The 13,554-nt window shown below is 49.7% G+C and overlaps 1 long non-coding RNA gene across 1 annotated transcript; it reads left to right on the plus strand.

Annotated features, from left to right (window-relative positions):
• The first annotated feature begins 448 nt into the window (after positions 1 to 448).
• On the plus strand, positions 449 to 2,570 carry LOC138921053 (uncharacterized). The gene is made up of 2 exons (XR_011433297.1): positions 449 to 1,185; positions 2,367 to 2,570. It is a non-coding gene; the product is annotated as an uncharacterized lncRNA (long non-coding RNA).
• The last annotated feature ends 10,984 nt before the right edge of the window (positions 2,571 to 13,554 follow it).

Consider the following 13,554-nt stretch of genomic DNA (forward strand, 5'->3'; position numbering starts at 1 on the left):
CCTTTGTCTTTATTCTCACCGAGAAATAAAGGACTTGATCTCCTGCTGCAGGAGAGTGGGGTCTTGTCAGGACTTGCTCTTAGATCAAATTGTGACAGAGCAAGGGTACACTTCTTCTCATGACCAGTGTGACGTGCCAAAGCTGCTTCTGCTGCAGGTGTGAACAGCAGAAGAGGCCCACGTGAACGTGCCTGAGACTGCACAGCAAAGATATGGCTGTGCATCCTTCCCCCAAGAATCTCCAGGGGTCCCACCATAGCCAACAAGAATCTACAACACTACCCCCATTTCAAATGTGAAAGTATTGCTTTACCTGACGAGTACAAAAGTGCAGCTCTTCTCCCATGTCCCCCATCAACCCTGCCCAACCCCCATGGTAGCTGGGCTTCCTCTGCCTTGCAGCTTCTAATCTCGTATGCCAGCCAACAGGCTTGCAACCACAGGGAACCAAGAACTCAGCTCAAGCTGGATAAAGTAAACAAGGGCCATGGTTGGAGCCATCCAGAGGCAGGTCAGTCTTCGGGGTCCTTGGACCCAGTGTGGACACAACTCTGCAAGAGCCAGAACACTTGCATCACTGTCTGATTTGTGCCCAGATCTGCTTCTTTACAAAAGGGAAATGGCTGCTGCAATCCTGGGGCAACATTGTTTTTGTATCTTGCAGAGAAAAAGAGCTTTTCTTTCTCCAACGATTGAATAAACATGCTGACTTCACAGTCATGGAAATTTCTGCCACAACCCACTCCTGATCATCATTTTGGTCAAAAGAAAGTCCTTTGGTTGTTCCGGCCTTGGTTGGTGGTCCATTCCGGAATACTCTCTGAGGTTTGGCGTGTGAGCCAGCATTCTACCACAGAGTGTGAAGTGAGGCCATTCCCACCTAAACAGTGTGCTGGGAGGACGAAGGAGGGTTGGGTAACAGAAAGCATCCCACGTAGAGATATGAATAGTTGTCTGTAATCACAATCATAGCAAGCAAGTTTTCAAAACCAAGTGCTGTTGTGCGAATGCCTAGGAGCCTTATAAACAGAGGCGCCTCCCACCCGCAGCAGCCTCACTGGGTCTGAGTCTCAGAGCAGCTCCTCCATCTTCTCCTGCCACGCAGGGTCCAGCCGGTGTTCACCATGGGGGGCCTCTGCTTTATGCTGCTGACCTGCTTCATCCTCTTTGCTCACCTTGGCCCAGGTGAGCTCTGAAGCCTGGCTGGTGTGGGGGCACCGGGGTCTCATGCCCAGGGAATGGGGACTAGGCCGTATAGAGGGAGTGGGTCAGGGTCTGGAAATAAGTAATAAATCTGAGGGTCAAGGAGAGCGTCAACCAAAGGATGCAAGTCTCGGAGGAGATTCTTAGCCTGCTCTTACTGGACTGAAGCATGGCCCTTAGTATCTCTCCAGCTAAGGACGGGTCATTTCCCTGGAACATGAACCCAGTGAGTAGGTAGAGAAAACACCACTGGGCCAGGCCAGACTTTCCAGATGGCAAGTGTGGCTGAACTAGGGACTGGCCTTGGGGATAACGACCACATAGGAGGGGCCATCCCCAGTGCTCATTTGCTGTCTGACTTCCCTGCCTGGGAGAGAGCACAGGACAAAGGAGAAAGCTGGACCCAGGAGCCAAAAGACCAGTGTGTTTTTCTCAGCTCCGATGGTGACTCGCAGTGTGCACTTAGACAAGTCACCGAGCTATCCTCACACTCAACTCTGTCTTCTCCTGAAAAGGAAGACAAACCCCAGAGTTGTACACAGTCTGATTGAGGACAAACAAGGGAGAGCTTAGGAGGGGCCTCGCAGAACAGCAGAGACACGCCAGGTGTGTTCCCTCTCTGTGATCCCTGCCCTTTTACTGTGTGTGTTCTTGACTGGATGGCCCATGGTGACAGGTCCACAAGCCATCCCTGCTGAGGCCTGGATGCAGCATGGGGGATGGCAGGACGGAAGGCCCCTGACCCCTGTCTGCTCTTTCTGCCCAGTTCCTCCGGCCCAATCTCTCCTGTCCTTTTGTGTCCAGAGCGTGCTGGGACTGTGCAGTGTCGGGTGGTTCTCATCAGGCTGCGTGAGGCTGCACAGAGTCCCTTTGAGCATCTGGAGCAGGGGCTGGAGGCTGGGGCACAGGCAGGGGAGCCTTGAGTCAGCATTTGGGGCAGACACTTCAGTACCTGCCCTCTTTAGAGCAGAGGCTGTCCTGCCTGCCAGGAACCAACGCAGCAGTGGCAGCAGAGCAGAAGGAGCGGGGGCTCCGTAGGGTTTCTGAGGGAGGCGCCTGCAGAAGGAGCCTCTCCTGCCGGCTCTGCGGTGCACATGTCATGACCCTGCATTCACAGTGAATGTTGCTCCCGATGAGTGACTGAAAGATTTTCCTCTGCACAGCCTAGGTCATAGGATAGACTCAGAAGAGGAGTGCATTCAGGCTGGTGCCCAGCGTAAATGGTTTTCTTGCCCAGAAGATCATGAACGTCTTGGTTCTTGTTGGTTTGGGATAAAGAAATGCTGTCTGCACCGGGGATGAGCTGGAGAACACGGGAGGACAAGGAGATAGGAGTTTGAAATAAACAGCTGACTCTAATTCTGAAAGTACTGTGGTATTATTTCCTGAAAACAAAAGAAATAAGCAATGCTGTTTGTACAGAAATGATTACTCTGTGTAACAGTGTCTGGGAGAGACGTGTGTGTGGAAGCAGAGAGGGAACTGACGTGCGCATGGCGGCCCTAGGAGTGGGGAGGTCTTGTGTGCCTGAGATGGGAGACGCTTTTACATGGAAATGTTGCTGGAAGAGGGGATTCTAGCTCCCTAATTATGGGAAGGGAACTGTGGTGTTCTCATATATGGCAGATGTGTGTGTAGGAAGCGAAAAGGAGGGACGTTAAATCAGAAATTCACCTTATTCTGCTTTCCATTAATTCTGAGCCATCTTCTGGTCCTTCAAACATTTATCAGTTCACTCTGTGAGACCCCACCCCAGAATATAGTGGCTTAAACACCCACCACCTACTGAGCTCATAATCCATTGTTAGCAAGAGGAGCTGGGCTCAGTTGAGTGAGTCTTCTGGTCACACCTACCAGCTATTAGTCTCCTGGGGCTGTCATCACAAAGGACCACAGCCTGCGTGGTTTAAGCAATAAAAAATGATTTTCTCACACTTTTGGAGGCTAGCAGTCCAAGATCAAGACGTCAGCGAGGTTGGCTTCTTCTGAGGCCTCTCTCTCTTACTTGCCGATGGCTGACTTCTCCCTGTGTCTTCCCATGGTCTTCCCGCTGTGCACACCTGTGTGCAAATTTCCTCTTCTTGTCAGCACAGCAGTCATCGTGGACAAGGCCCCACCCTAATGACCTCATTTTAATTTAATTACCTCTTTAAAGACCTTTCACCCAATAAGGTTACATTATGAGGTATTAGGAGTTAGGACCTCAGCATATGAACTTGAGGAGACATGATTCAGCCCAGAACATCTGGGCTTACTCCTGCATCTGCTGTCAGCTTCTGGGTTGACGAGGGGCTGCCTTCTGGCTGAGACAACGGGAAGCTCTGAACTGAGCCTCTTCTCATCTCAGACTTGTTCTCTTCATGGCTTCCAGGATCCCGACAGAACCAGAGGCAGCATGCAGGGTGTCTTGAAGTCAAGGCTCTATCTTTAGGTGCCTTGTGTGCTGTATTATGGCACTTCTCAGCGAGGGGAAGGCTCTGGTCTTCCTAAATGCTGCCTGAGCGACAGAATTCTCCTGACAAAAGTTCATAAGGGTCATGGTTCTGCTCTGGAAATGGGACCCAGAGTCCTACCAAGTATAGCCCAGGAATGTGATGCTGGTGGAGGAACTTGCTGAAAAACAGCATGCGTGACTAGTTGTTGCAGAGAGAATCAGAATTTTCTGCACTTCTTTATACTTCTTTTGCCCTTTACACTGTATTGGTTGTGGAATCCAGAGAGGGGAGTGACCCTATAATGTTATCTGTGCTGAAACCCTCCGAAGGACTTCACCCAGACCTTTCCCTTCCCTGTGGACCTCTGTGTCATTGGAGGCAGTCGTGTCTCTCTCTACACCCAGGAGCAGGACTGAGTCGGGGAGGTGAAGGCGGGATCTTTAACACCCCCATCATCTCCTGCAGGCTCCTCCCTACAGCTGCCCAAGGAAGGATGAACTAGAGATATAGCCAAGAACTTGCAAAACAAATGCAGCTTCGAAACCATCCCCCAAACCCTCCACCTCACTGCTCTGTCTACGTGCTTCCTACGTAGACCTCTGGAGCCCCCCACCTCTGCCCACACAGCCCCCAATCAGAACATAGTCAATTCCCAGCCTAACTCTCCTGCTGCATCTGCCCCTGCCCTCTCCTGCCCTCTAATCCTCTCACCGCACACACCCTGCATGTCTATGCTGTGTTCATGCTCACAGGGAAGGACCTTCCCCAGCTTAATTGTAGCTCCCCTTCCTGCTACTCATAGGAGTTATTCACCTCTTCCTCCATTCTCCGTCAACATTCATTGACCAGGGCTATTGGATCCTAAAGAGTGGAGGAGAGAAGAGGGGAAAGTCTGTACAGTGACTGGCAGAGGGACCAGGATGTCAGCAAATCACCATCCTTTATAAGCCCAGACCCCTTCATGCATTCACGCCACCAGTATTTATTGCATCGCCTCTGTGCCAGGTCCTGGCATGAAGGACTCAAATAACATCCCTCCTCCTGCATTTGACATTCTAGGGGAGGCAGGTGGACAATAAGAAAATCAACTACTTAAGTGATACCCATGCTGAGAAGAAGAAGAAATCCGAGCCAGGGGATGCCTAGTGTCCACACATTGCTATTTTATACTGGGTGGCCTGCAAGAGCCTCTTTTTTGTCTTTTTGATTGGTAATTAATGTTAGTTTGTTATTAACACTCTCAGTAGAATCTGCACTGAGGAATTCCTCCACCTCCTGTAATAGCTCTTACAAAGGAGGAGAACAGCAATGTCCTCAGACCGCTGACACTGACACAGCACTGGACTCACCCCATTTACAGATTCCTGGAGGGCAGGGAGCCAGCCCCACATTCCTCTCTCACTTCACCCCACATCTCCAGGAAGGCTGCTGCCTTAGGGGAGAGAGTGGCCTGCTTCTCCCGGGGACACTGCCTGCTCTGTGATGAGGGACAGAGTGGGCATGAGCCATTGCCCCAAGCATACTCACAGGTGGGCCTGTGGCCCCTGTGCAGGGGTGCTTCCAAATTCCTAGAAACAGAACTTGCCTTGGAGTTTGGGGCCTGAGTTCCATGATCTCTGCACTTTCCTGGTGGTTAAATTTGCCCCTTTGGCAGTATATAACCTTCACGTCAGCAGCACCTCCCCGCTCACGATCCTCTCCTCCAAACAAGTTCAAATCAGGGTCAGGCAGAAAAAGATGGAGAGTCCGAACAAGTCTTGAAAAGGGAGACACATAAGCAGAAAGGCCTGAGATCTGAAGTCAGCAGACACTGCAAAATTGCCCTGGCCTGCAATCCCTCTTCCTTCTGTGAGCTGGGACAGCAATTTCATGATGCTCTAACCACCACCTGGATGCTGCAGGCAGGAGGAGAGTCTGTGCTCAAGCAGAATCTTGTGATGTGGTGAGGACGTAACTATGGAAATTTTGTAGATACTTTCTCCCTTCAGTGGGGTTTTGATGCTTCCTGGCCTTCTCCCAGATGCTCATACAATCCATTAACTTTTCTCATAATCTGCCAACCAGTCTCATCTCTCCACGGATCCTAGAAACAACCCCCTGGTAAAGGGGAGCTGGGCGACCTTCCTCTGACTACTTAGTTCAAAACAGCATGCCATGTAGGAGCAGCCTTTGAGTCACTAGACTTTTGAACACTGTGTTTCTATAGAATCTGCACTAGGTATTTCCACAGGGAGAATTCAATGGAGGGAACTGTATGATGGAGTTGGAGAAAGGAAAAGCAAAAGAGTGACAGTGTGGTGACAACTGCGGCATGCAGCCCCCACCTCAAGGACTAGGAGAGCAGAGAGAAGACATTGGGGTTATCAGAACCAGAGACTCGGAGAAGGAGCCCCACGCAGCTGCAAGACTGCCACCCTGGGAGCTCCTTGGGGGCATCATGGCCTGTTTCTGGGAGTGCTGACAGCAACAGCCTGGAAACAACCTCAGCTCCAGGGTGGGGAGCCATTGCTGGGGCATCTACAATAGGAACAGGAAGCCAGCAGAAACAGCAATCAGCCTCTCTCCTCTGCCTTCCCGTCTTCTGTGGATCCTGTCTGCAGAACACAAGGGACGTGGCAGGCAAAGGAGGAACACGTTTTGCAGAGTATCAACCTTGGCCTCACAAAGTGGGCTTTGAAGAATCGCTTGTAGCTGAGGGAAAAATACTCATTTTCCCAGTGGTTTGGCCATCTGAGTCAAAACAAGTCCTGCCAGGCACCATAACCATGACCCAGTGGAAGGATATCTATATCCATTACTGTCTAACCAACCACTCCAATAAGAAGTGGTTTAAACCAACACAGATTTTAGGTGCTCCTCATTCTGTGGCCCAGTAGTTTGGGCTGGCTCTCCCAGAGGAGATCATGTGCAGTCATACGGTGTTGGGACTGGACTGGGCCGTCTCAGATGGCCTCACTCACGTCTGCAGTTGGGCTGTGTCTCCAAGAGGTCCCCAAAGTTAGACCCCAACCATGCCCCAAGAGACGAGGAGACAGCAGATCTGTCTCCCTAGACATTTCAAAGAGGTGCCCTGTGTCCCTGAGAAAGACATTCCTGGCCTGTAAAACTGGCAAGAAACTTTTCAAAAGATTTACATACCTCTTAAAGGGACAGAGAAAGAGTTTACAGTGACAAGTTTTCTAAGTAAATGCTCTAAGGAAGGGGAGGTCAGGGGCCTGGAATCAGGAAGAAGTCCCTTCTAGTTTAGTCTAACTGAGGGGACATCAAGGCTGGACGGTCAGAGGCTGGGCCAGCTTCTTCACAGGACAGGCTCCGGGTGCTGAGAGAGAGAATGAGAGAGACAGAGACAGAGAGACATAGAGAGAGAGACACAGACAGAGAGACAAAGGGAAAGAGAAAGAGAGAAGCAGCTGCGGGGCCTCTGGGCCTGCGCTGGGAACTCCTGTAACATAACGGCTCCCACATCCTCCTGGTCAAAGAATCTCACAGGCCGGCCAAATTCCTGCGGGTGAACAAAAAGCTTTGGCCCTTAATGGACACATGACAAACTCACTTCCATGAAACACATTGAAACTGTAGGGAGAAACCAAAGATGTCTGACTATGTGGTCTTACTTTGGTAAATAGAAAACAATCATAAGAGTTTCATAGGTTCAGCTGCACTATCCACTCTGCTCTTCCCTTCAAGAGGGTGTGTTCTTCCACGGCGGGTTGTTCTGCTGCAGGACTTGCCCAGGGAAGGAGGGAGGGTTCCACCTCACCCACCACCTGATCAGTGCAGCAAGATCTGAGGAATGGGAAATGCCCTTGACTCAAGGATGGCACCAAAAGCTGCCCCAAAATAAAAAGGAGCAAGAGTTTAGCTAATTGCCTGCTTTCGGAGTTAAAGATTCCAACTTCATCATCACCATCAGCATGCCCAAATACCGCTTCTATCTTAACTTCTATCACAAATATGGATGGATGCATGGATAGATAGATGATAGATAGATCGATAGATAGATAGATACACACATAGATGGATAGACAGACAATAGACAGACATAGAGATCCTGAGAGGTTTTCCAGTGCCCACCTTTCCTTTTTACACACTGGAATCTGGATTAACCCTCACGCTCATCTGGGAAATCTTTAGTGAGGACAGAGATCCTAACGGACTTGAGTGTGAGAAGCAGAGAAGGTGCCAGTTAACATCCCCTGTAAGACTTCCAAAAACCAGTTTAGGCCTGGAATCCCACTTCTCCCACAGACCCGCACTCTGGATGGTGGGTACCCGATTGCCTTTCAGTGGCCCAGAGGCGGTGACCAGTTTAACCATCCTCTGACTAACCTACCCGCAGTCATAACCACCAGGAAGCACTTTTCCAGGGTCCGTTAGAAGGTTGGCAACAGCAGAGGAAAGGCTGCTGCCCACGTGAAGAAGCGGGATCTGATCTGTACTTTCCTCCTAGGAACCAGAAACCCTGCCCTCCCTCCCCGCCCTGCTGGCAACTTGTGATAAAGCAGAACCAGGCACCACAAGCAGACAGCTCAGGCCCACATGCTTCCAGCAGGCAGGGGAAGGGGCGGGGGCCCAGGAGGCGGGCCGGCGGCGGGAGGCGGGGGCCTGGGGCCGAGCGCGGAGGATGCACGTGGGGCTCCCGGGCCTCTCCGCCCTGCTGCTGGCGACCATGCAGAGCGCACCTGAACGCGGGCAACCGGAGGCGGGGCGCCTGCTCACCCCTCCAACACCCAACCCACCCAGATGCCCCAGGACTCGCCTGCCATCCCTGCAAGCGCAGGCAGCCTAACGATGCCTGGGCACAGCGCAGCGCCAGTGCATGTATGGCGGCACCCCACCCTCCAGCCGAGCACCCCAGTCCAATCCTTCGTGTATCCCCGCGGATCCACGATCCTACTGTGGAGGCGTGATTGCCCCCAAGGATGCATGCTCCCCCGTGCCTGAGACCACGGATGCACGATATCCCCGTGGATGCATGATCCTCCCCGAATACATGGTCCCCCAAAGGATGCATAATCCTCTCCTGGATTCTGGGCACATGTAGCCCACCCTTCCCTGCAGAAAGGCCTCCTGGACTCAGCCAAGTGCTGCGAGTCCAAGACGAGTTGACCACGGGCCTGAGCGCATCCTGCTCTCCCACCACGGCTGCCAGTCTGGGGGTCTTAGAGGCGGGGTACGCTGCTTGAGGACCTGCATTAGTTGAGGGGGGTGGGACCGGACTTGGTGTCCGCGCGGCCCTGGAGGACTGTTTCACTGCTTCGGGGTTTGGGAGGGGCCGGAGGTGACTTGCTGGGGACACCCCAGTGCCCAGAGAAGTGGGTACTGGCCACACAAGATGGCAACACTGTTTAGCGCCTTTCCAGTTTGAAGTGGTAACTCTTTCCGTGCCAGAGAGGAGGCCTCCGCCCACTTCCACCGTGCTCCCTGCAGACGCATCTTCCTTGGCTGGGTCCCCTGGGATGAGGATGGATTTAATGAGGGCCCGACCTCGAGAGCGCCTGCCACCCAGCGCCCCTCCCCAGCACCCAGACACTTGGGGACCCTGGCGGGCGCTGGCACTAAACTACACCCCTGGAAGACCCTTGCTGACTCTGGGTTGGCGGGGTCCCCTGACTCAACCGCCATCTCTGTGGGTACCCCAAGGGGAGCCCCAGCCGCGCTGTTGCAAAGGCGCACTGGGCCGGACCTGCACCAGGACAGGCCCCTGCGAGGTCCACACCAGAGATCCCAGGCCCAGCGCCCCGCTGAGGAGGGCTAAAACAAGACAGGATCCCCGGGTCTCAGCACCTACCCCAGGTGCGATATTCTCCCTCCCTTTCTCCCAGCCTGGAGCAGCCAAGGCCTCCACAGTCCTCAGCCTGGGAGGGGCAGTGACTCCTCCACAGACATTTTGTGCAGGGACACTGGTTTGCAGTGTGTGGAACGAAGCCCAGGGTGGTTAGAGCAGGTGACAGGGCTTGGGGAGCAAGAAAGGGCTGCTGGAGCCCTGGCTCCTCTGTCACACCTGCAGGGTTCCTGTCTGAACTGCCAGCAGTCCTCTCTCTCCGCTGTTGCAGCTTCATGTGACCGTTTTAAACTTTAATATGAAAACCCAAGTTATAGGCACATAAAACGATAACTGTGCATCGTGCCCTTGCTGGTGCTGGACAGATACAAGCTCCCACCTCACAGTCACTGACGGGGGACAAAGATCCTGACCTGGATGTGTCTCACTCTTCCCACCCCATTGCTCTACCCTATTATCCTCAAAGATAAAATGAACAAAACAGCCCCAGAGAGGAGGTTTAACATTTTTTGAGGACATACCAGGTACCAGGTGTGTTTTACTCCTGCTGTCCTGTGCCATCCTACAGTCCCTTCCTAGGACCCTGGGATCTGATCCTCTGGGTACCCTGGAAAGGCCTGGCCTTTCCTTCAACCTCACGCCCCTCTGGGCTGACAGCTGCTCTGCCCCCTCATGGGCTGGGTCTAGCTGAGAGCCCTGCTGGGGACAGGGACACAGTGCTGGCTGGGGACCCAGCCTCACTCCAGCCTTGCCCTGACCCTGGTCTTTCCTCTTCCCTCCCGCAGGCCTCTGCACTGTGGTTTACTACTTCACCACAGGACAGCTCCTCTGGGGGGACTGGCCCTGGCTGTGCTGCTGCCCGGCTGCTTGGTGCAGGGCCTGAGCTTTCTGTGGTTCCGAGCAAATGGACATCAAGGTCATTGTTTGCTGGTCCTGCTGCACGGCCTATAGCTTGGTGTGTGGAAGCGGTAAGGACTGGCAGCCTCCTCTCGACTCTGAGGCAGGATTGCATGAGTGCAGTAGGAGGGCTCTTCTGTGCACGTGGACTCTATCATATTGTCCTAGAATTTCAGGGATGCGGGAATTTTCAGAGCCACCACATAGAACCCTTGCTCTGATATGGGCATCCCTCTTCCAGCCTGCACTTCCTGGAGCATCTCTATCATCAGGGGGCGCCCTCCAGATGCAGCTGTGGCCCTTCCAAAGCTTCTTCTTGACCTGAGCCAAATCTGTCTACTGTTATTTCAGTTCGTTGCCCCCGGCCTTAGAGCCATGGAAAGTGACCCACTTAATGCTGTTCCATTTAAACATGTACTGCCTTTTTAGGGAAGGTAGCATAGATTTACCCACAGACTAAAGGGTGGAGCGGGCCTGGTGACATTTGCATCAAGGCTTTATTGCAGGAAGAAGGCATTTGGGAGCCAGGGCCAGTTTTTCCACAAAAAAGCAACCTGGATGGCCTAGTGTCCTGCCGGCTTACCCACGGTTCCCCTCTTTTTTGGGGGGCCCCATTTTCTTTTTTTTTTTAATTTCAGTAACATTGGTTTATAACGTTGTGTAAATTTCAGGTGTACATCGCAGTATATTTCGAAGTCTGTGTAGATTACCTCATGTTTACCAGCCAAAGGTTAATTACAATCCATCAACACAGACATGGGCCTAATCTCCCGTTTCACTATCGCCCCCTGCCCCCTGCCCCCTCCCCCTCCACTACACACTAGTCAAATCTCTGTCTCTATCTGTTTGTTTGTTGTTGTTTTTATCTTCTACTCATGAGTGAGATCATATGGTATTTCACTTTCTCCCTCTGACTTATTTCACTTTGCATAATTCCCTCAAGTTTTATCCATATTGTCTCAAATGGCCAGGTTTCATCCTTTCTTATGGTTGAGTAGTGTTCCATTGTGTGTATATACCACATCTCTCGATGGGCACCTAGGTTTCTTACAAGTCTTCAATGTTGTGAATAATGCTGCAGTGAATGTAGGGGTGCATGTATCTTTATGCATTTGTGTTTTCAAGTTCTTTGGATAAACAGCCAGCAATGGAATTGCTGGATCGTATGGTAGATCGATTCTTAATTTTCTCAGGAAACTCCATACTATTTTCCATAGTGGCTGCACCAGTTTGCACTCCCACCAGCAGTGTATGAGGGTTCCCTTCTCCCCACATCCTCTCCAACACTTGTTGTTTCCTGTCTTGTTAATTATAGCCATTCTGACCGGAGTGAGGTGGTACCTCATTGTAGTTTTGATTTGCATTTCCCTGATAGCTAATGATGTTGAGCCTCTTTTCATGTGCCAGTTGACCATCTGTATATCTTTTTTGGAGAAATCCCTGTTCAGTTCTTTTGCCCATTTTTTAATTGGGTTATTAGTTTTTTTGTTGTTGAGATGTATAAGTTCTTTGTATATTTTGGATAGTAAGCCCTTATCTGATATATAATTTGCAAATATCTTCTCCCAGTTGTTAGGTTGTCTTTTGTTTTGTTAATGGTTTCCTTTGCTGTGCAGAAGCTTTTTAGTTTGATGTAGTCCCATTTGTTCATTTTTCCTTTTGTTTCCCTTGCCCAGTCAGACATGGTATTTTGAAGAAAGGCTGCTAAGACTCATGTCAAACAGCATACTGCCTATGTTTTCTTGTAGAAGTTTCATGGTTTCAGATCTTGCATTTAAGTCTTTAATCCATTTTGAGTTGATTTTTGTGCATGGTGTAAGATAATGGTCGACTTTCATTCTTTTGCATTTGGCTGTCCAGTTTTCCCAACACCATTTATTGAAGAGACTCTCCTTTCTCCATTATTTGTTCTTGGCTCCCTTGTCGAGAATTAGCTGTCCAAATGTATGTGGGTTTACTTCTGGGCTCTCAATTCTGTTCCATTGATCTGTGTGTCTGTTTTTTGTGCCAGTACCATGCTGTTTTGGTTACTATAGGTTTGTAGGATATTTTGAGATCAGGGAGTGTGATACCTCCAGCTTTGTTCTTTTTTCTCAGGAATCCTTTGGTTATTCAGGGTCTTCTGTTGCTCCATATAAGTTTTAGGATTCTTTCTTCTATTTCTGTGAAAAAGATTGTTGGAATATTGATGAGGATTGCACTGAATCCATAGATTTCTTTAGGAAGTATGGACATTTTAACTATGTTAGTTCTTCCAATCCAAGAGCATGGAATATCTTTCCATTTCTTTGTGTCTTCTTCACTTTCTTTCAACAATGTTTTATAGTTTTCGGTGTAAGGATCTTTTACCTTTTTGGTTAAGTTTATTCCTAGGTATTTTATTCTTTTTGTTGCCATTGTAAATGGGATTGTATTCTTAATTTCTCTTTCTGTTGCTTGATTGTTAGTGTATAGAAACACAACAGATTTTTGTATGTTGATTTTGTATCCTGCAACTTGACTGTATTCATTTATTATTTCTAAAAGGTTTTAGTGGATTCTTTAGAGTTTTCTTATATAAAATCATGTCATCTGCCAATAATGACAGTTTCACTTCTTCTTTCCCAATTTGTATCCCTTTTATTTCCTTTTCTTGCCTGATTGCTTGGCTAGGACTTCCAATACTATGTTAAATAAGAGTGATGACAGTGGGTATCCTTGTCTACTTCCTGTTCTTAGAGGGATAACTTTCAGTTTTTCTCCATTGAGACTGATATTAGCTCTGAGTTTGTCATATATGGCCTTTACCATGTTGAGGTATTTTCCTTCTACATCCATTTAATTTAGAGTTTTTTATCATAAATGGATGCTATATCTTGTCAAATGCTTTCTCTACATCTATTGAGATGATCCTGTGACTTTTATTATTCATTTTGTTAATGTAGTTTATCATGTTTATTGATTTGCAGATGTTGAACCATCCCTGCATCCCCGGAATAAATCTCACTTGATCATGGTGTATGATCTTTTTAATGTACTGTTGTAATCCATTTGCTAGTGTTTTGTTGAGGATTTTTGCATTGATATTCATCAGTGATATTGGCCTGTAATTTTCTTTTTTTGTGTTACCCTTGTCTGGTTTTGGTATCAGGATAGGGTTGGCTTCGTAGAATGCGTTAGGAAGCTTACTCTCGTCTTGCAGTTCTTGGAAGAGTTTGAGAAGGATGGGTATTAAGTCTTCTTTGAATGTTTCAT

This window comes from Equus caballus, chromosome 27 (assembly GCF_041296265.1).
Source record: "Equus caballus isolate H_3958 breed thoroughbred chromosome 27, TB-T2T, whole genome shotgun sequence".
In the NCBI taxonomy this organism is placed as follows: Eukaryota; Metazoa; Chordata; class Mammalia; order Perissodactyla; family Equidae; genus Equus; species Equus caballus.